The sequence below is a fragment of the Leopardus geoffroyi genome, chromosome C1 (genome assembly GCF_018350155.1).
Source record: "Leopardus geoffroyi isolate Oge1 chromosome C1, O.geoffroyi_Oge1_pat1.0, whole genome shotgun sequence".
Taxonomy (NCBI): Eukaryota; Metazoa; Chordata; class Mammalia; order Carnivora; family Felidae; genus Leopardus; species Leopardus geoffroyi.
Window position 1 is genome coordinate 192,052,598 of NC_059328.1, and position 23,674 is coordinate 192,076,271.

The 23,674-nt window shown below is 42.1% G+C and overlaps 1 protein-coding gene across 6 annotated transcripts in view; it reads right to left on the reverse strand.

Annotated features, from left to right (window-relative positions):
- The window catches only part of INO80D (INO80 complex subunit D), a 77,003-nt gene extending 60,507 nt beyond the window's left edge, over positions 1 to 16,496 (reverse strand). For 2 of the 6 annotated variants that reach the window (XM_045480915.1, XM_045480912.1), the window contains exon 1: positions 12,604 to 16,496. The gene's annotated coding sequence lies outside the window, so the exon portion shown is untranslated. Of the gene's footprint in view, positions 1 to 11,744; positions 11,856 to 12,005; positions 12,106 to 12,453 lie in introns of those variants that run through there. The other 4 variants (XM_045480916.1, XM_045480911.1, XM_045480914.1 and 1 more) reach the window with 3 other exon arrangements.
- Between the last annotated feature and the right edge of the window lie 7,178 nt (positions 16,497 to 23,674).

The following is a 23,674-nucleotide window of genomic DNA, read 5'->3' on the forward strand; positions in this document are numbered from 1 at the left end:
ATTTCTATAATAACTACGTATATATTTTTTCTTTTGTAACCTGTTCTATCAGCTCATTCTTACCTCTTCCCGTGGTCTTATCATTGATTTCTTGAGCTTTGTCTCCTCTTTAAACTCCTGCTTCAGAGAAGCCATCTCACCCCCAACTCACCCCCAACTCCACACACCACCTGTCACCATAGGGAACTATGTTCATAATTTTCACTTGCTGGGCTCTTTCTGGAAATGATTATCACCAACACTCTTCCCTTGAAGCTTGACTCAATGCTGAACTTGTCTCCCCAACTCACAGAGGCCCAAAGGCCATAGATTTTCAGGGGATGATAATGCAGGCTTCATTTCTCTTCAGTGGACCAAGATCAGCAGCTGTAAAGATACGTGCTTCCAGTTTCTCCTCTACTCTAAACTTCTCGCAAAAACAGTATCACTGCAGTCCGTAATTCAGCCCTCCCTCTGGCCATTCAGGAAGCCCAATGTACATACCAACTCTGCCATTCCACATATGCAGGTTATTGGTTTTGCTCCCAAGGTGTGTCAGCTATTTGGGAGAAAGCTGCATCCTCACTTTGCCTGAGTTCACGCTCTCCCGGCATGCTCTTACCTTGACTCAATTTTCACTGCACTTACCAGCACTCATTCACTTATTCTGGTTATAAGGTTTTGTTAGTTACCAAAGAATGAGTTGCTTTTGTTTCTCACGCTCCTTGTTACTTCTAGTTGGTTTGAAGAGAACAAAGATGTCAGTACTCTTTATATTTTAAAATTCTGTATGGTAAAATATATCAAAATAAAACCAAAATCATAAAACAAATGTATTACCCAATTTTTTGTAAGAAATCCATTGCTTCTGTAATCAATTATTTTTTATTTTAAAGAATCAATATGCTATTTAAAAAGTTAATAAACTTGGGGCGCCTGGGTGGCTCAGTCAGTTAAGTATCCAACCTTGGCTCAGGTCATGATCTCATGGTTCGGGAGTTCGAGCCCTGCATTGATTGGGTTCTGCACTCTCAGTGCAGAGCCTGCTTGGGATTTTCTCTCTTTCCCTCTCTCTCTCTCTGTGTCTCTCTCTCTCAAAATAAATAAACTGTATTTATTTAAAAATAAGTAGTTAATAAAGTTGATTCAATTCATTTCACTATGTGAAATCCACATGACTCTAGCTTTAATGGCAAGTATTTACTAATCACTTGTGAAAAGTTCATCATTTTCTCAGAAGCTGTGGAAAATAGTAAAAGACACAATTTTTAACTAATATAACACTGTGTTAACTAAATGGAATTAAGATAAAAACCTAAATTTAGAAAAAAGACATAATTTTTGCCTTTAGATGATATCGCCTATGAGACAAGATGCATTCAAAAGGAAGTGTACAATTGGAGGCCCTCATGACAGCTGAGCGGCCCAGGCTCCTCCAGTCTCATCAAATCTAAGAAGCTGCTCCCTCTGTCTAGAGCAGTGGACATCTTCCCTGTTCGTGCTCCCACCTGGGGCCAGACCTAGTCCAATCCTTCAGAAGCCAGCTTAGTCATGGCCACCTACAGATTCCCAAAGGCTGGGTTAGGTACATGCTCCTCTGAGGTATTCCATGCATTTCCCTGTTTCAGTGATCATCACATTCCACTGTAACTGCCTATTCTGCTGTCTTCTCTCCTAAAAAATAAGTTCCCAGATGGACAAACCATTTTCTGTTCATCATTATATCCCAGGGCCTAGCACAGTGCCCAGAAGTTAACAGGTGCTCAATAAATAGGTGCCGCTTACATAAATAGCTTCTGTGACAGTAATTCTTAATTCCAGGTGGTCTACCTAAAACAGAGGTTACAATTCACCCAGGGATCATTAAATAATTTAAAATCACTAAACTGGCACTTCGGACAGTCTATACAGTAATTTCTAATAGCCACAGTCATATACCAAGAGAAAGTTAGTATAATTTAGAAACTTTAGGGGTGCCTGGGTGGCCCAGTTGGTTAAAAGTCCAACTTTTGCTCAGGTCATGATCTCACAGTCTATGAGTTCGAGCCCCACGTTGGGCTCTGTGCTGACAGCTTAGAGCCTGGAGCCTGCTTCAGATTCTGTCTCCCTCTCTCTCTGCCCCTCCCCCACTCGTGCTGGCTGTCTCTCTCTCTCGCTCTCTCTCTCTCTCTCTCTCTCTCTCTCAAAAATAAACCTTAAAAAAAATTCAGAAACTTTAAAGTTTTTATGAAGTAACATCAAATAGATATCATATAAAGTGGCACCCAATGTCTATTCAGCAAATAATGTTTAAAAAATAAGTAAGAAAGGGGGCACCTGGGTGGCTCAGTCGGTTAAGTGTCCAACTTCAGCTCAGGTCATGATGTCACAGCTCGTGGGTTTGAGCCCCGCATCGGGCTCTGTGCCTACAGCTCAGAGCCTGGAGCCTGCTTCCGATTCTGTATCTCCCTCTTTCTCTGCCCTTCCCTTGCTTGCGCTCTCTCTCTCAAAAACAGATAAACATTTAAAAAATAATAATAAGGGGCGCCTGGGTGGCGCAGTCGGTTAAGCGTCCGACTTCAGCCAGGTCACGATCTCACGGTCCGTGAGTTCGAGCCCCGCGTCGGGCTCTGGGCTGATGGCTCAGAGCCTGGAGCCTGTTTCCGATTCTGTGTCTCCCTCTCTCTCTGCCCCTCCCCCGTTCATGCTCTGTCTCTCTCTGTCCCAAAAATAAATAAACGTTGAAAAAAAAAAAATTTAAAAAATAATAATAATAATAAATAAAGTAAGAAAAAAGTGACCTTGTAATTTTTCTGTAAGTCTAACACTATTCTGGGATACCTGGGTGGCTCAGTTGGTTGAGGGTAAGACACTTGAGAGCGTCCAACACTAGATTTAGGCTCAGGTCGTGATACCAGGATCATGGGATCCAGCCCCACTTCTGGCTCCCCTGCAAAGGGCTCTGTGCTGAGCGTGAGGCCTGCTTGAGATTCTCTCTCTCCTTCTGTCCCTCCCCCATGCACATGCATGCTCTGTCTCTAAAATAAAAAGAAACAAAAACCAAAAAACCCCAAAAAACATTTTAAAATAATAAAAGTAAGAATGCCTTCAATTCTGCCAATTCAACCTTTTTTTTTCTTTTTTTTTTTAGAGAAAGAGAGCTTGCCTGCGAGCAGGGGAGGGGCAGCGTGGTGGTGAGCACCCTAAGCAGGCTCCCCACTAGGCCCAGAGCCCCACAAGGGCTCCATCTCACTACCAGGAGAGAACTTGAGGCAAAATCAAGAGGCCAACACTTAACCAACGGAGCCACCCATGCACCCCATATTCAGATCCTTTCTAACTCAAAGAATTCACTGCCTACCCACCGGCCCTCTTCAGTATTTGCCACAAGGTGCCAAAGCTCTTGCCAAGGACCTCTAAGACATTACAGAAAGGTGTTTAATTTCAACATCTTAGAAACAACTTCTATTTAACCTTAATTTTTTTCTATCTACCTGTGATCAATTTTTCTTCCCATTTCTTTGATTTTTAATATTTTAAAGTTCACTAAAAACCAACTCTATATCATTCTACGTTTTGAACAATCAACACTTCGCCATTTTCAAATCCCTCTTTTAAATGCTCAATTTAATCTTCATACTTAATATTTCCAATTCCCTAATGTATTCAGACTCACTTTATATACCATAAAAGGAAAGAATGTTGGAGGAGAATGGCCCTGTGCTTTGAAATCTAGCCTCCTTCTAAATGAATTACTATTTGATATCAAAATCACTTTGTCTATAAACTGGACACAACTCTTCATCTGGTCTTCGCTACATTAATGGGTTTTTAATTAAAGAAGAAATCATAACAAAAGCGCTAAAGTAGATCTCAGAAAAAAAAGAAACCTATTTTTTTTTCATTTTTTACATGTAGCCTCCTACAACTGACGTTATTTACCCCTAACTCCAAAGGTGAAGTTCACATAGCCTTCACTCCTTAACATTTGTTGTAAGACATAAAGAGAGGAAACGTATAAAGTCCACATGGTCTTAACCAAATTATTACTGTCTAATCCATGAAGAAGAAAAACTATACCTAAACTCTATTTTTTAACACATGATCAGTATCACTTGAAAAAGATTAAAAAATCCCAACCATACTCAATTTATTGACAGCGATAGTAGATATTATCTTCTGCTGTGGAAATAACTTGTTTGGACTGTAAGTGGATCTGTGCTCCCTTAAAGAACACAATGCAAGTAACTGAACACTAGAGAGCAGAATATATGCCGTTATTTATTACTAAAAGGCAAATGTAATCACTACTGAGAATAGTCTCACAGAATTAGTATTTCCACAGCAAACAGCAAACATATCCACATACTGGAATTCAAGAGTGGGAAATAATGGTTAGGTATAAAATCTTAAAAAACAAACAAACAAACAACCTTCCTCGATATTATATTATAATGCTGAGTTTAACTGGAAAAGAAAACACTTCCTTCCCATAATGTCTTCTTTCAAATACAGCGGAAGAAGATATTAAGCAGGGAGAAAAGACAAGCCTTTAACAAAGCAACCTATGGCCCTTTCAGTCTTCCCACAGCAACACATAAACCAATCTGACCAAAATATGAACATTATTCTCTTTGGGACTGCCACTGTACCACATCCATGCGGAAACTCTGCATGTCATTACTGTTCTTTTGAGTCTCGTGTTTCAGAAGCATGTTCATTTCACTGCCACAGCAGATTCCCCTAATTGCTCTCTGTAATTGTATAGTTTAGCCCCTTTTAGGAGCCTAGACTTACGACATACCTTACAATTTTTTTAAATCGAGCACTTTAATTCCCAGAATGTTAGCTTTCTTAACGTATTTAATACAATGAAAAAAAAAAATTTACCTATCCCTGAGTCCTATACTTTCAAGGCTCAAAAAACTTTTCTCCCCATGCTATGCTTTTTAAAATTATTTTTTATGATTTTTTTTTTTTTTTTTTTTTTGGAGAGAGAGAGAGAGAGAGCACGTGTGCTTGAGTGGGTGAGAGGGGCAGAGGGAGAGAGAAAATCTTAAGCAGGCTCCACACCCAGCAAGGAGCCTGAGGAGGGGCCTGAACTGATCCCATGACCCTGGGGTCAGGACCTGGGCCAAAATCAAGAGTCAGACACTCAACCAACCGAGTCACCTAAATGCCCCTTAAGCTTTCTTTGAAGTTTGTTTTTTTTTTTTTTTATTTCTTTTAATGTTTATTCACTTTTGAGAGAGAGAGTGAGTGGGGGAGGGGCAGAGAGAGAGGGAAACACAGGATCCGAAGCAGGCTCCAGGCTCTGAGCTGTCAGCACAGAGCCTGAAGTGGGGCTCGAACTCACAAGCTATGAGATCATGACTCACAAGCTATGAGAACTCACAAGCTATGAGATCGGACGCCCAACCGACTGAGCCACCCAGGCACCCCTGAAGTAAGTTTTCATTCAACTTCATGGAGCACAAAAAGGTAGTGAGATACTAAACAGATAAGTATACTGATTAAAAAAAAAAAAACAAAAAAAACTAACATCGCACACAGCAATGTGAAACGCGGTAAAATTAAGACTCGGAAATGAAAATCTCCCCGCTGATGTGATCTGAAGAGAAAGATCAGTGAGAAAAATTGCCTATCACCCCAAAACATAAACGATATTCAGCATAAAGTTCAAACTAAAATACTTGAAAATAAACCAAATAAATGCTTATTGAACATCTACTATGTGCCAAATACTTTGCTGTACACATGAGTCTGCATTATGAATTTAAATTAACATGGCCCTTAAACTAGTTGAATTCCTTGGCTGATTTATTAGAAAGGGAAGGACAGTTCTGTGGCAGGTGTCAGTACCCTCGGCTCTAGCGCATGTCAGAGATGGTGCTCCAATCTGGTTCTGTTAAGTACTAGGTGTGTGACCTTGGGCAAGTTATTAGGTTCCAGTTTTCTCCTATGTAAAAGAGAGGACTATAATAGTATGCACCTCACTGAGTCCTTCAGGAGAATTAAATTAGGTATTTCATGAACCGTACTTAGCATGGTACCCAGCACATAGTAATCACTTAATCTTAACTACTATTAGAAGCAGTAAGAAGTAGTTTATTGGTATTATCATTTTAATCTAGAATCTGCAGGGCTAAAATGCACTCTCCAGCTGCTAGTGGTTTTCTGAATGGTACAGTGTAATTCCCCATTAAGTCAGGGCCTCCCACCTTCTTGGAGCTAGAGTAACAGAATCCACTAAGAATAAACCATATAATCTACATTAAAAATCCAGTGTTAAAAATATTTTCTATGTTCTATAGAGTCACTATATCCTGATATTCTCGTGATGCGAAACATCAACTCAATGAGCAGTGCTTGATTTGGCTGCAGCATTGATGAGTTCCACTTAATAAACCTTTACAACAAAGGCTTCTGAGTCCCTACGCAAGCCACGGTCACACTCCATTGTGACAGAAACCCTATATTGCAGGACCAGAAGAAAAACTAAGTTATAGCTATAGTCCTCAAAGTTCTTTTGTTCTAAGAACCTGAAACCAATGGCCTCTTTGTTGCTAAATTCCACATACACTTTTCCATCCCTATCTTACTTAACCTCTGCAGTGTTTCACACTGTTGACCACTTTCTCTTTCTTGAAAAGCTCTCCTTTCTGGCAGCTCCGTGGATTCCTTTCTCTTGCTCCCACACTTAAATGTCAATGTTCCCCAAGACTTTCTTATTCTTATTTTGTAGGGATGGATGCAAGGTGAAACGCCTAAATGGGCCACAAGGGTGGGACAGGGACAGACTTTGCTCCTCTAAAGGTGGCTGACTCAAACCAGTTCTAGCAAGTTGTTGTGGTATTAAAAAAAAGAAGAAAAGAGATAAATGCAGACCCACGGTTTCTAAATCTTAGCATTTTCAAAAGGCAACAATCCAGATTTCCCATTAAATTGTTAAAATAGAGATGCGTGACCTCAAGCAAGTCACTTTATAAATCGGTTTCCTCATCTATGAAACGGCAGTGATAAAGTCACAAATTTTATATAAAGTGAATAAAACAAAACATTTCCACAGCCCCTCGTTTTATCTTCCACTCTACATCTACCCCAAGACTACAGGTTAGGATCCCAAGTTTAGTTTCAAAACACACGTACGAATCGTAAACACACCTAAATGCATTCTTCTGGAGAAGAATCCAGAGTCCATCAGATTTCCCCCAAAAGACTTCAGAACCAGACTAAGCCAAATGTTTCTGCTTCTACAGCTTTAGCTGTCATCTCCATGACACGATCCCCAAATCGACATCTGGCCAACCTATGCAGACCACTTTACCTCTGTGACCAGCCTGTCCACTGACTTGTCTCCATCTCCACTGTCATGCCCAACGCCTCAGTTCAAACCTTCCATCTCTTCTAAGCAGCTTCCTCTCTGGTCTATTCCAGTCTTGCTCTCCTTCACTCCAATCTTTGTACAACTCAGATCCTCTGAAACGCAAATAATTTCTTTGGCCAAAGCCCTTCAGGGTCTGCTCACGAATGTAAAAGGAATCCAAACTCTGGAGCCCATCACTTAAACTCCCAAGGACCTGACCAGGCTGACCTCTCCCCCTCCCACTATTTATTCCTATTCCTACAACTCCTACAATTTGCAACACAGAATACTCTTTTGTCCTCAGGCATTTATTCCTACTAGCAGGTCCCACCTCTCCGAATGCCTTTCTAACTCCTCCCATTCGCTTAGGGCAGAAACCCTAAAAGTCTAGAAACCCTGGAAAGTCCTTCTTTTCTTTGAGGCTTACCCCTAGGCCAGAATAAATAGGTTCTCTTCCTCCAGGCTAATCTATCCCTTATCATTTAATGTTGTAAATGTCAGCCTTTCCCCCCCCCCCCCCCAGACTAAAAACTCCTCAAGGGCAGAGAATGTGTCGCAGTATTACAAGGCCACAGTGACCAAGAGGAAACTAATCTGGTAAATGAATGAAACAGCACTGGTTCTGGCAACTTCCACCATCACCCCAGGTAAACATCCCACCCTCCTAAGGTGAGCCCACCAAAGTCACAGACTTCCTCAAAGCTCTGCAGCCCACACACACACACACACACACACACACACACACACAAGCAGGCAGATAACTACAAGGCTTTCAAGGGAGCAGCTGGAAGTAAAGTAAACCCGCTTTCGATGCCCACTGGAGTACTTACCAGTCCTTTACATCTGCCAACTCACAGAATCCAACGGCTAGACCACCATCAAGCTGCTGAAACTTCTGTGAAAATCCTGCTAACTTTTCAGTGGCACAAAAAGGTATTTGCCCCATGAAGGCAATTATAATATTCTATCTGTACTCAAATACAGCATCAGTATTAAATTCTTAGTATTAGTAATACATACGGAGCCAAGAGCTTCTTGACATTGAAAACACATCCATAATACGAAGAATCTTTAGAGGAAAACATTATTTAAAAGTCACGCACCAGGCACCATTTTAAAAACTATGCGCAACTTCTCATTTAACTGTCACGGCAACCCTATGATAAAGGTATTATTATCACCCCTTTTCACAGATGAAGAAACCGAGACTTACTGAAATTAAGTCAATTGGTCCAAGTCACGTGAGATTCCAGGCCGGTCTGAGGTCAGAACCCAAACACTTAACCAACACGAAACTACACAACACTTATATGCAAGATCCTAAGATTGAGCTGCGTGCACATCCAATCACACAAGGAGAGAAAACACAACCAAAAATGTTAACAGTGGTTATACCTCTGAGTGTGATAGATAGGGCCGAGTGGGGTGAATATGAGCTAGTATAACTTGTAGTCAGAAAAAAGCAAACAAATAGAAGCAATGGTATTTAGATGGTTTAAAAAAAAAAAAAAAGGTTAAGGTGGGTTAGGAGAATAGTTAATGAGCACCTACCAAGAGCCAAGCACATAGGCCATCTCATCTAATCCTTACGCCAAAAACTGTTCTATTTCCGTTTTACAGATAAAGAAACTAAACATTAAGTAACGCTCCCAGGGGAAGAGCTGGGATCAGAACCCAAAGCCCAGTCGAAATGTGCCTGACTGCAGGATACCACACTACAACTAAAATTTAACCGAAAAGCTGTTCAAAAACAAATCACATTCTGGGAAAGAATCAGAACCAAGTAGCCTGGCATAATAAGTGCAAGGTGAAAAAGAACAGAGGCCTAAGGTTTTAACTTGAAGCTTTAGTCACTAGTTATCTCTGAAAGTGTCTCAAAGAGCCAGAAGCATTGTCTAAAACTAGCCATTACAGGGAGGACTCTGGGACAGACCTGTACCTGATGGGGTGGGAAGGAGATTCCATTGCTGTTTGTTTTGCAAAGCAGAGTCGTATTAGCATAAGTTAAATGGACTTAAATGTGACTCCATTGTCAAAGCAGCAGAGTATCTGCTTTGGGGACAATTTGCTGCTTCCAGCCCAGACTCACCCATTCATCTATTGTTTACAAGTTCCCAGGTGTGTGGGGGGAGAAATGAGGTGTTACAAGTCTGAGACTATTGCTAACTGTATTCAGATATAAATGACCTCTCATTACCCAGAACTACTGTTCCAAACCTGGACGGTGAGAGCGGCTAACCCTTAGGGAACATCTCTGGTAAGAATGAATGGATCAGCACTTTTTTTGACAGGACATGTTTGAATGCTCTGACTTTGAAATTTTAAAATCCATATAAACTACAATCTCATTTCTCTAAAATAGCAGTAATATGATTTACTGAGGAAAATAGCTGGGGTGGGGGCATACACACATTTCCTTATACAATCTTTCAGAAGAAATAAGATGCGATTATTTCACTTACAAGTTACAATAAACATCTGCTTTTGAAACTAAATACTTAATAGTGAAACATATAGTAATTACCTTAGCAATCTAAAATTAACTCAATATTTGCCCTGAAACTCTTATTAGTTTCAAATAAAATACAACTTTTAAAAGTGTCAAATCTTCCATTCCTTCCACAATAAAGTAGCCCATGACACAATTAGATTAGGAAATTTCTGTAGGTTTGGGACAGGGTGGGAAAAAGCAGAAAACTCTGGGATTTGTACATACAGTTTTTGAAAGCTTGGGAAAGTGAAGTCGATAATATACCTTAAAGCTAGCAAATTATGGGGCAAAGATTTTTTTTTTAATCCTAAAATGTTCTAGGAAAAGAGACTCACTGAACGATTTCTTCCATCCAACATGCTCTAAAAATAAGGGCAAGCTGTAATAGAAGTAACAATTCTGAGTACACAAGTACATGAAAACGTCCAAGTCAATAAGCAATTTCAATTAATCGATAAAGTTGAATAACCATTAAACATAATTTGCATTTTTGTATGAAATCCATGCCTCAGATATCAAGCTTTCCTTAAGTAAAATGCTAAATGGCTGGATATCTATCATTGTGGAGAAACAGGAGTTTTATTTTAGGCAGACAAAAGGAAAAGAGAGACACAGAAGAATCATAGGAGGAGTCTCACTTCCACGCCCGACAGGAGTCAGACCAAGTCATGGGTGATCCATAGCTCTGCTCAAGTGCCAGCTTCTCACTAGGTAACAGTGGGGGGGGGGGGGGGGGGGGGGGAGGCGGGGTTGTGTGGTCAGAATGTGGAACACCTCTGCCCATGAACGACAGCCTGATACCGGGCAGGACACACACACAGACAGACAACATAATGGCCTGGGTCCGCTAAAAAAAGAAGGGGGGGAAAAAAAAAACAAAAAACGAAAGAGGAAAAATAACTTGCAAACTTTTGCCCACACCAGGGGTTGGTAGTGGGGGCAGGGGACATTTAACATTTCCACTTCCATACTAGACGACAACCAGAAGGTGGTTAAGTGTAGCCACAGGAAACATCCCATCCCTGAAAACCAGGAAATCGAGATCTGGAAATTTAAGTTTTTTTTACTTTTTGTTTGTTTGTTTGTTTTTGCAACTTGCAAAGCTCGTGGCACCAAAATAAAACTAAAATTGAACCCGTTTAAACATAGGGGAAAAAAAAAAATACCAAAACCACACTGTGTCAGCTACGTTCAGTTCCCTGAGGGCTCTTCCACAGACCCTTCTGAGTTGTGGCAATAACAAGTTTCCTTAAAAATCCCCATTTTTCGATGTCTAGGGTCGGACATAATATCACATCAATCCAAGTAGTTATTGTCACAATAAATAAGCCACTCATCCTTAAACTGTAGACCTGGTTTCAGAAGCTGCCCTGCCCACCTCCTCTCCCTCCTCCTAATTTTTAATGCTTCCAAGCGTTCTGACAACCAGGGTCTCCCCACTCGGGTTCCGTTCGTGTGTCTGATATACCAGACGCTGACCAAATAGGACAGGAAACTCCCACATCTGGGGGCTGCTCCAGAAATCCAACCCCGCTAATGACAATCTCCTCACCGCTCCCTTCGTCTTTCCCTGTGCGGGGACCGTCCAGGAAAAGGGGGCTTGAGACCCGGAGGAGTCCGAGAGGAAAGGAGGGGGCGTGCTTAATCTGAAATGAACACCCCCGGTTTCTGGAGCAAAGGCTAAAAAGGCGATTAGGAGAGCCAGCCCAGGAGAAATACCACCTGAATTTACCTCCTCCTTTCCCACACCAAAAGCCCAGTCACTAACTAATAAGCTGAGAAAATTCCCTGGAAAACTTTTCCAAACGGGCAGAGAAGGCCCTCTCCCCAGCCTGGGGGCTCCTGGGGAACCGGCAGGAGTTTGCAGCCCGGGAAGGGCTCGCCGGGGAGTGGGGTGGGGCGCGGGCGAGGGGTGCAGGGGCGGAGTACCTTCAATGGACAGGAACTGGCAAAGAGTTGCAAAATAGCCGAGTGCTCTCCTCCACGCCCTCGGGGGTCGCGGGCGCTAGGACCAGGGCTCCCCGAAAGGAGGGCAACCCCCAATTCGGGCCTAAAAGGAAACTTTCCGGGCCGCGGCTGCACCTGACTCCTCGCCGCCCCTCCACCCCACCCCACGCCCGCCAGGCCGCCCGCCCCGCCCCGGCCTGGCCGCCCAGAGCGCAGAGGGGAATAAATAAATTCAACTATTACCGGAATCGAGGGTGGGGGGGCGTCGGCGAGAGACCAGGGGGAAGGGCCGGGCGGGTGCCCATTCCCCACTCCTAGGCCCTGACGCCCCTGTCCCGGCAACCCGGGCCTGCCGCCCCGCGGGGGAGCCTCCCGGCCGGCGCACGATCGGGCCCCGCAGCGCCGCCGTCCCGCCCGGAGGCCCCGGGGGAGTCGGAGGGGCGCGCGGAGGCCCGGGGTGCCGGGGCAGGGCGCGGCCGCCGCGGGGCCCGCCGGCCCGAGGCCTAGCCGGCTCCCCCCCAACCCCCCGCCCCGGCCCACACCCCCACCCGGGCCCGCGCAGGCCGCGCCGCTCGGCCGGCTCGGGCCCCGGCTGGACCCCCCGCCCGTCTGCCGCCGCCGCCGCCGCCCGTGGGCGCCCCCAGGCCCTGCGGCCCCCAGCCCCCGCCACCCCGGCGCCGGCCCCTCTCACCCTTTCATTCTCTGCCCGGGGCCTGACGCGGGCCGGCGGATCCCCGGCCTCACGTAAGCGCGCTCGCCGCCCGCCCTGCCTGCGCGGCCCTGCCCGCCGCCCTACGGGAGCCCGGGGATGTGGGCCGGGCCTGGGGCCGCCTCTGCTTACCTTTCAGCTGCTTTTTTTTTTTCTCCTTCCCCCCTTTTCCCTCGGCCGGGCTGACAGATCAGAGTGAGAGGCGCTGGCAATGGACTAGGAAGCTCGGCTGCCGCTGCTACTGCTCCCCCCTGGGCTCCGGCGAGAGCCTTTCCCTGTCAAGCAAGAGGGGTGAGGATCATATTTTTATTTTGGAAACTAAAAAGTGCTCCCAGGGTCGGTGATTATTAAGGGGAAATCCCTGAATATACTCTCCAGCCAAGAAGGCAGGGCTGCCGGGGCTGCACAAGAAGAGGCAGCAGCCTCCTACAGCACCACTACAGGCACTGCGAGGACATAACACCAGAGAGCCGCTCCTCTGCCCTCCGAAACGACAACTTTCCTACCATCTTGGAGGCAGAGGAAAGGGGGGCCGGGGGGAAAAGTGCACCCGCTCCCGATAAAGTGCAAATTTCGACTTCTCATCTCTGGAAAAAAGTCCATACCGGCCGTCTACACTGGCGCCTGGGGGAGAAAGCAGGGAAGAAACTGGGGGTGCTTGAGAAACGTTTTCATTCGCACCTCGGGGGAAAATGTTTCTGCATCTTCTGATGGAAAGAAATCTTTACAAGACACAGGTTTTCCGGTGATTATTGTTTTCTGTTTCCTATGTGATTTTTTTCCAGGTTGGTGGCAGTGGCATTTTAATTTTTTTTTTCAGGCTAATAATGATTCTTCTCCGTTGCGGATCCAAGTTCTGTGTCTGGTGGTCAGTTTATAAATTTGTACTTCAAGAGACTTCATAGCCACTGTATCTTATATTGGTCTATGGATATGTTTTTACATGCATATTTGCAAGTCGCTTTCTATATAAAAATTTGTATTATATATTCCACTCAAAACTGAGATTGCCAAAAGACAATTGTTAAGGGATGTCTTTTGTCTCCTTGTCTCAAAGCTATGTAAATAAAGCCTGACTGTCCAGAAAGGCATGATACAGCTGTTTATTTTTCACAGTGCCAATAAAGGCAGAGATCACTGAGAGGTTAAATACAATTTAAGTATAACTGAGCACATTTCTGAGAATAATCCTCATTCTGTTATGGTCTACCCATGAAGAAAGGTTACTGTAAAACTGGAAATAGACTTGAAAAGACAGCTTTAGATTTTCTTTAAAATTGCTTATTGAGGAAATGTGCTTATTCTATCCAGATATTTGATTTTCTAATTAGATTCTTTAGGGGTTAGATCTTTGGTGCATCGCACATGTTGCTGTCCACTTTCTGTGTCACAGAGTGGAAAAATGTGTGTTTTTGTTAGAGTTGATATGTTGTTAGTTCTTAACTTCCAGTGTGCTGCCAGCTGTATAAATCACTTTTAATATATTGCAGTGGTTGTCACAGATCTACTTTTTTTAAATGAGCACAGCTTAGTGGATAAATGGGATCAAAGTTACCCAAAGCTGAGGTAGCACCGAGATCAGAGAAGGGTACCGCCCACTTGCAACAATTCCCATGGACTCTTACTGGAGGAGAATAAGTTACAGAGATATTTTCCTATTTTTGCGAAGAAAGAGAATACCGGAAAAATTATCAGAGGAACTTCTTCTTTGTTCTACAGGGAATGATGAACTGAATCTTGTACTAAAAGTTATTTTTCTGACATACTTTGGCCAACCGAGTGGGAATGGATTTGTGATGTTAGTGCCTTGAATCAGCAGAATATTTAATTTCTCTCATTTAAAATGTATTGCAAAGCATTTAGAAATGACTGATGACTCCACTTAAAAATGTTTATTTTTTGAGATTCCAAATTTAGAAGAAATTCCCATAAGGTTAAAGTGAGTTCAGATAATGCATGTATCAGATAATTATTATTTTCATGTTGACCCCATCTTTGTCCTCTAAATTTGAATACAGTACCTGAATACTTTGGGTTTTCTTTTTGTGGCCTTTTATTTTTCTCTGTAGTAGAAAAATCTGAAATAATTAAGGTGTAAAGTTAACAGATTCTTATCATCTTGGAAACCTCAATTGTGAAGTTGTGTTCTATGTACAACTTTTTAAAAAACATTTGGAGAGCAAACACATTGGTCATAACAAGGAAATTACTTCTCTTAACGTGGAACTCTAGTGGACTCAAAAAACGGGTTTTTGAACTTGTTCCTATATATGATGTGACCTTATAGGTATGCTTTACATTTTCAAGAAATTAAGATGTGTTCGCTTTAAGCTGACTGCACCCTTTTATGCAATCCCTCTTGTGACACCCAGACTTCTTTGTGTGATAGGGATATGGGATATGGTGCATAATCTTAGCATCTCAGTGTCTTTCTCTTTATAAAGCTTGACTTGTACATGGCTATAATCCATGATGTTTATCCACCAGCTGAGCTAAATAACCCAGACCTGGGGGATTACAGCTTAACCAAGAAAGAAATCTCACTACATTTTGCAATATTGGTGAATTTCAGTGGCCAGTATTTTGGGTGATAATTGAATTCCTTTTAGGTGCTATGTCTCCCCAGTTCCTAGATGCTAAAGGTGCTAACAAAACTACTGACATAATTAATCTTAAATAACCCTATTTTTGCTCAATAAAATTCCCAATATTCAAATTTGTCTAACATTATTGAGCACCTAGTGCATTTTGGTAACCTTGTTGGACACTTTATGTATGTGCTCTCATTTAATATCCCCAAGAGCTCCAAACAGAGTTATTTTTCCTTCTTTTCTCTCCTCCTTCTCCTCCGCCTCCTCCTCTTCTTTTTCCTTTCTTTACTTAAATACCGTTGGGATCACTTCTTGGCCCTAAAACTTACTAAAAAGATTTCAAATTCTCCTCTAGAATTTCCGAGGTGCCTACCACAGCTCTACGTTCTGGATCTGGAAATGCTAAATTCCTGCCATGTGCTCTGTGCCAAAACCACATGTTGAGTAGCCAGCAATTGGAGCCCTCTTCATCAGTGACAAGTGGCCTAGCTCACCTTTGTGAGCTGGTAACTAAGTCTCTCCATTACGTTAAAAAATGCAAAAAGATAAATATAGTTGCCACTTGAAATAGCACTGTGATTGAGAGACTTCCTCTTGATCCTGAAAACTAACAGTATATGTTGTAAAGTACTAGCGTAATTGGAAATGCCACCTGTGGTTGTAAAGTTATGCTATTTCATAAAGATCTAGTTAACGGATGACAGTGCATCCATGAATGCCAGGTTTACCTTATGTGATACGTGGAGCAATAGTGTCTTTTATTTATTCTGTTAATTTCGGAAGCCTTAATTTCACAGTTTGGCTGTAGGTGAAGGAGGGAATGTTTGCCTTAATATTTTTACTATTGGAATCTTTAATTGATCTGTATTTTGGTATTAATGATTGTAATTTTGTAAAAATTAACCACCTTATTTTGAACATTATAGTGAAGTGAAGAAAATACCACCTGTATATCCTTTAAAGGTCTCATTCATAGATTGTGTGGATTTCAAGTGAAAGAGTTTTGCATACTTAATATATTAGACATCTTTAAGCAATAAAGCCATGACTTTATTGGCAAATGTTTGCTGACAGAATCATTAAGTGTTTAAAAAGACAAGTGACAGCAGACATGGTTATATGGGATTTTTTTGGAGGGATAGGGCTATGGATATAAACCTTCCCTAATCATACAAATATTTTTCCTAACATTTCTAAAAGCAGACTCTAAAAGGGCGCGTAGGTGGCTCAGTCGGTTAAGTGTCCGACTTCAGCTCTGGTCACGATCTCGCGGTCTGTGAGTTCCAGCCCCGCGTCGGGCTCTGGGCTGATGGCTCGGAGCCTGGAGCCTGTTTCCGATTCTGTGTCTCCCTCTCTCTCTGCCCCTCCCCCATTCGTGCTCTGTCTCTCCCTGTCTCAAAAATAAATAAACGTTAAAAAAATAATAATAATAATAAAAAGCAGACTCTAAATTCATATCAAGAGCCCGTAGCCAGTGTAAAAACTCCCAAGGAGGTGAAAAGACAGGAGTGGGGTGTGCGGTGTGTGTACAGAGCCTGAGTTTTCAGAGCCACGCTATTAGGATGGCCATAAACACAGTTTTTTTTCACTTGAAGCATTGCTGTTTTGGAAACATTTGTTGGTAATGTTTCTATCTAAAACAAAGATTTGGTTTTATTGTGGTTACCGTGTCCTACAAGAAAATGTTTCTGAGACCGGCATATTTGGCAGACATCGACACCATAGTTGTAGATTATCTGAGTATGAAATTTCTGTAATACAGATTCACTTGTAGTCAAAACACACATGATCAGGTAATCTCCAAGTTCTAAACACCTAACCCAGGGGCACGGAGCCCTGGAAATTACTACCTGATGCCAAACCAGAAACCAAGAAAAGTTGTTTTATTTAATCCCCACAAGGGCCAAAAGATATCCTCAGGGAACCTGATGGTCACTGGCAGCAGCAGGGGCAAGACGTGTCCCTGGTGCCGTTTCACTGCCTTATCGTGCTGTAGGCAGAAGAATGTAACAGAGCCTAGGCTGTCTGCCTTCTAGGGCCGTTCCATGGACTACTAACCTTACACTAAGGAAAACAACTCTCTAACTGAAGTTACAGTCTAGGTAATGATTAGTAAAAAGAAATACCCAAAAGCAGTATTAATGATTGGATTTGAGTAGAATTATAAGTGATGGTCAACCTTTGCTATAATTTCAAATGAAAAACTGTCCCTAAAGTGGTGGTTAGCTAAAACATTGTAGTAAGAAGAGAAGTCCATAGAGCCCTCAGAATAACAAGCAAAGGTCAACACGAAGATTACAGTGTTCATTTCTGCTACATTCCTGGGTAAGGGAACTTTTGTAGACCCAGTGGGAACTTAACCACTATTTCCATGGGAAAATAAATTCCGGGTTCCAAATAGCTCATCTACAATGATGTTCTGGAACGTGTCCATTAATTAGTTTGGACCTGCTACACTGTGACATCTTTGTCATGTATTTGTTATAGAATGCCAGAATTCAATAGTAAGGTTGGAGTAAGGGGGGAAATTCTCTCATTCAGTTAAAGTAAGGAGTAACTAGGGGCCCTTGGATGGCTCAGTTAGTTAAGCGACCGACTCTTGAGTTTGGCTCAGGTCACGATCTCATGGTTTGTGGGACTGAGCCCCGGGTCTGTGTTGGCGGTGCAGGGCCTGCTTGGGATTCTCTCTTGTTCTCTCTCTGCCCCTCTCCTGCTCACACGCCTGTGTGCTCTCTTTCTCTCTCAAAATAAATAAGCGTTACAAAACAAAAAACTTCCTATCTTCTCAGTTTGTTTAAAAATATAAATAAGGGGTAACTGTTAACACAATTCAAACAGCTGATTCAAATTCAGGTGAGGAGGATGATCAAATTATAAAACGGTAAGGCCAACTGTACACCAGGAGGAAGACCTCAGTAACCAAAAGTTGTATTTTCACCTTAGCTGCATACATTGGTGTTTCTGTTTTACGCATATCTGGGTGCTATATGAGCTTACGAGTAGGTGTTTGCTTTTTTTTTTTTTTTTTTTAAGTTTATTTTGAGAGAGAGAGCGAGGACGAGCCAGGGAGGGGCAGAGAGAGAGAGAGAGAATCCCAAGCATGGTCTGTGCTGACAGTGCAGAGCCCAACACAGGGCTAGATCACACAAACCCATGAGATCATGACCTGAACCAAAATCAAGAGTGGGTCACTCAACCGACTGAGCCATCCAGGGGCCCTGCATTTTGTTTTATTAAGGAAAACCAGAAAGAGAAAGAAATGGACAGAAGTAGATACGATTCTACTAAAAATTATCCAACCTCCTTCTTCTATTAGGTCATTGCTGTTTTTTTCCCCACGCCGCAAGCCACGGCCATTCTTGTCTTCATGCCTCTGTTCTGAGCTCTGCCAGTTAAATCCTTGAGTTTTCTAGGTTTTGTTTGTTTCGTTTGTTTGTTTGTTTGTTTCCACATGTGTTCCTCTTGTGCAAAAGGGCCTGATGTGGTTGGGAGTTCAGTCATCAATCAAGGCTATCTGGTTCAGGAACTTGGCTTTACCACTTTCCTTGGTAGTGTGATCCTGGGCAAGCTACTTAACCTCTCCGTGTCCTCCTTTGTCAAAATGAGGATTACAGAGTTGTGAGGATTCAGTGGCATAGTGCATGTAAGGCCCGAGGCAGGGTCTCCTGCACCTAGTAAGTGCTATGTAAAGGTCAGCTGCTTTTTTTGATTGCTTGCCAATAAACACTTTACAGGCAGTACGGCTCAAGGTCAGGGAGAACTGTTTTGTTTTTGTTTTGTTTTGAAACACTACCAAGACAGTGGGCTTAGCAGCACTAGACACAAGTTGACCTCAACACAGAAAAAGATCAAAGACTATGATTATGGTATACCAAATATCTGCATTAAAATACAAACAGTCCATTGACTTTTTTTCCAGATAGTGTTGAATACCCAGATAAGTGACAGTCTGCAATAAAGAATTTTAAGTTTAGCTGAGATTTTTGGTGTCCTTCAGACTCCATCAAAGTGTTAAGAAATAGAAAATGGGGTACAGGAAGAGTACACACAGAATGCACAACAGGAGAATATGGTCACCAGCATTAACCCCTCCGTTAGCCATCCTAAAGAATGAGAAATGCATTTCAGCTTCAATATGAGGTATTGAAGAAGAATTTGCTGACAATGAATCATAAAAAAGATGATGAAACATCTTCAAAAAGAGCCATCCCACAAAGGAACGAGTAGATGTTTGATGTGTAACATTTCCAACTAACTTGTTTTAGCGGGCAGGTATTCGTTTTAAAATGCAAATACAGTTCAGGGTTAAAGTGTGGGGTATAGATCAGAAAACCATGTGTGAATCCAATAGCTAATATTTATTTACTAGCTATGCAAACGGGCAAGTTCCCTAGTCTCTCAGACCTCAATGCTCTCATTCTTAACACCATTGCTTGAATAAGATGATTTATAGGACCATCTGTGGTATAATATCTGACACCTAACAGCGACTCCACAACTGTCCATTCCTATTTCTTTTCTCTGAATTCATAGAAAGCAACTGGAATCAAAGTAGGACTTTCATTAGAAAATGGAAAGGGGCCAGAGGGCGCCTGGGTGGCTCAGTTGGTTAAGTGGCTGACTTCGGCTCAGGCCATGATCTCGTGGTTCATAACTTTCAGCCCTGCGTCTGGCTCTGTGCTGACAGCTCAGAGCCTGGAGCCTGCTTTGGATTCTGTGTCTCCCTCTCTCTCTGCCCCTCCCCTGTCTCTCTCTCTCTCTCTCTCTCAAAAATAAAACATTAAAAAAAATTTTTTTGAAGTATTGAACAAATACCACATTAATTAGAACCCTATTTACATATTTATTATTTGCTTGGAAGATTTATGTGAGATTTCGCTTTGAAGTTATTAGTGGTCTTGATGAAATGAAAGTTTAATTTTAAAAACCATGATTGAACTATACATTTTCACAGCGAGAACAGATTCAGCCAACACAAAGCCACAAGTGTTTTATTCACGCAGCTATGTGCCAGACTGATAGGCCTTTCCCTAGAACTTGGCTCCAATGGAAAATGATCACAGGGGTCTTCCTTTATAGGGTACTAGGTGATACAATGCCAAGAGAACTCACCTCAACTCTGTGGCATATTGTGTTTGAAACAGGGAACTTAAGAAATCAACTTCGCAGCTAATGACCTACTAAAAAGAATAGAATGATAGAACGGAAAATATCCAGAGTCATTGTGGTCAAAGTTTATTTCACGAAACCGTTCCCTTCAGTTACATGCGCACATATGTGCTTTTATGGTGAACTGGAACAAAAAGTTTTAGAGCTACTGCTGTGTATTCTGAGGCTGAAATTTGTAGCGTCCTGCAGGGGATAAGTAGTGAACCAGACAGGCCCTGTCCTCGTGGGCTTTACAGCTGAAGCGTAGGATAAAGGTCTGAACTGGCCTAGATTGAAGACTATAGGGAGAGGTGGAGCCGGAGAGGCGCTTGAGACCAGTGGGCTTAAAAATATTAAGTTTCTTTTTCTTTTTTCTCAACTGCTGGCCAAACATTCTGGGGGCAAATCTGCTGGCTGATGAGAGAACACGTGACCCTGGATAGGTTATCTCATGAAAATGCAGTTTGTCCACGCAGTTTAGCTTGCCGTATCTCAAAGACGTTGTGTGGTCAAGGATGAAAGAAAACCTGGAAACACTAGGACTTCCATGCTTGGAAAATATGAACAGAGTTGTGATTAAAGTCACTGAAGGAAGTAGATCAGCTGAACATTAAATCGTTTACATAAAGTCAAAGATAACTAAAATCTCAGGTGAAGTATTTAAGACTAAAAGGAAGTATTTTTTCACCCAGCAAGCTCTGACCATGTAAAACTTAATTGAAAAGGCGGAATTTGTGGGGCACCTGGCTGGCTCAGTTCAGAAGATTGTGTGACTCTTGATCTTGGGGTTGCAAGTTCGAGCCCTGCATTGGATGCACAGGTTACTTAAAAATAAGGTCTTAAAAAAAAAAAAAAGATGGAATTTATTGCAAAGGTTAACTTTGTGACAGTTGAAAATAGGAGACTCAGCCCAAATTGGTTAGCCTTCCTTCAATTAGGGAAATATTTATTGAGAGCTTGCTGGGCATGGCACTCGGACTCTGTGGGGAAGTAGAAGACAGTACATAGTTGGGCACAGGGAGCTTACAGTCCAGCTGCAAAGATAAATAACATCCTGGAAGTCCTGGAGACAAGCACGGGCTCACAGTAGGGAACCAAAGGGGCAGAGTAAGGAGAGAAGGCCAGGTCCAGGCCCTACTGGGTAGCTCAGTGACCCTGGGCTGCTCTCAGAACTCGGAGCTTCTTTCGCTCCTTCTAAAAACCTGCGAGTGTGCTTGTGTACGTTCAAGAAAAGATGTGAAAATCTATAGCACAATCCTGGCACATGGAAGATCCTAGATGAGTGTTTGTCGAACCTAAAGTTAGGAGAGGGTTTTTATTTATCTGGGACAGAGGAAGTGGTATGAGGTAAAGCAAGAGTACTGTGTCTTATAGTATCAAGAGTGTGCTGAAAAATAGAAATTAAAGATGAAGGGTAGGGCCCGAGAGAACTTCGAAAGCCAAGATGAAAAATCTAAACAGATACAATAGGCAATAAAGAAGCATTATTTGTACTTAAGCAAAAAGGATCTTCTGCTATTTAATTATTCAAGGAATACCGATTAATCATTTATAGTGTGCCGGGCACTGCAGTTAGGATACTGGGAAAACAGTAGCCCCTGCCCTCAAGTGGCTTCACTCTGGCAAGAGAGAAGAGAATTATTGTTTTAGAGATGTTTTAGTTTATACAGAACCCACTTTAAAAAATGTAAGTACCATGAAGGCTAGGGTTTTTTCCTTTATTATTCTTATTTTTTATTTTAAAAGTTTTTTTTTAATGTCTTATTTTTGAGAGAGAGCAAGAGTGGGGGAAGGGCAGAGAGAGAGGGAGAGGCAGACAGAGGATCTGAAGCTGGCAGCACAGAACCCAATGCAGGGCTCAAACCCATGAACTGTGAAATCATGACCTGAGCCAAAGTTGGACACTTAACCAACTAAGCCACCCAGGCACCCCTTAAATTTATTTTTCTTTATTCATTTTTAAAGTAGGCTTCATACCCAATGTAGGGCTTGAAGTCATGACCCTGAGATCTACTGACTGAGCCAACCAGGCACCCCTCCTTTTTTTTTTTTTTTTTTAACCTATTTTGTTCACTAAGCATCTAGAAAAGTGCCTGGCACAAAATTTGCACCATAAATATTTATTAACTTAATAGTTTAGATTTTGAATTCTTAAATAGTACAATGTCTTCAAGACTATTACATAATTAAGATATGGCTATTTGAGGGCACCTGGGTGGCTCAGTCGGTTAAGCGTCCAACGTCAGCTCAGGTCATGATCTCGCGGTTCACAAGTTTGAGTTGACAGCCCAGAGCCTAGAGCCTGCTTCGGATTCCGTGTCTCCTTCTTTCTCTGCCACTCCCCTGTTTGTGCTCTGTCTCTGTCTCTCTCAAAAATGAACATAAAAAAAACGTTTTTTTAAAGATATGGCTATTTTATAGGTTGAATGAAAAGAGCTCTGAGGAAGCAAATGTGGACTTTCAATCTCACTAAGAGTCCCAAGGTGATTGGTAAAATATCTGTACAATTCTAATGATGCCAATATATTCCAATTGTCCATATTATAGTGTAGGCTAAAAAATCTGGGAGCAGTGCAAAGTATGCTACTTTGTTCTATTGGCTTATTTCTCTTGTACATTTTTTATTGCCAAAAAAAACTGTAAATGTATGCATACTCTATTTTTAAATGATTAATGCCACATCATATTGAAAATTCTACAGGTTAACAAGTAACATAAAAGATCGCCTGAAATAAAAACAAACATACCAGAGAAGAAAAATATGGTTTTATGGGGCACCTGAGTGGCATAGTTGGTTAAGTGTCCGACTCTTGATCTTAACTCAAGTCATGATCTCACAGTTTGTGAGTTCGGGCCGCACATCGGGCTCTGCACTGATGGTGTGGAGCCTGCTTGGGATTCTGTCTCTCCTTCTCTCTGACCCTCCTCTGCTTGTGCTCTCTTTCTCTCTCAAAATGAATACATAAATAAATCATTAAAAAAAAAAGAAAAATATAGTTTTAGTTACAGCCTTTTGTATGGAAACTCTGTAGCATACTTGAGGAAAGATCTTTAAGTATTCCCTTCCCCCATTTTGTAGGACATAATCAATTATTCCATCTGCTCTTCTGGGTAACTTAGCATCTGCTAATTGACGAACATTCTTCCCTGAGTTTCCTGTAGCCATAGATGGTTCTAGAACATAAAAACAAAAGATATCTAAGAATAGCTTTCATAATACAAGTTTCCTTTAAATTATAGAGGAAAAAGGGAGGGGGTGGAGGGATGGGTTAAATAGGTGATGGGGATTAAGGAGTGCACTTGATGTGAGGAGCACAGGGTGATATATGGAATTGTTGAATCACGATATTATACACCTGAAACTAATATGATACTGTATGTTAACTAACTGGAGTTTAAATAAAAACTTTAAAAATAAATAAATAAATAATAAAGTATGGGGGGGGGGAAGAATCAATACTGAC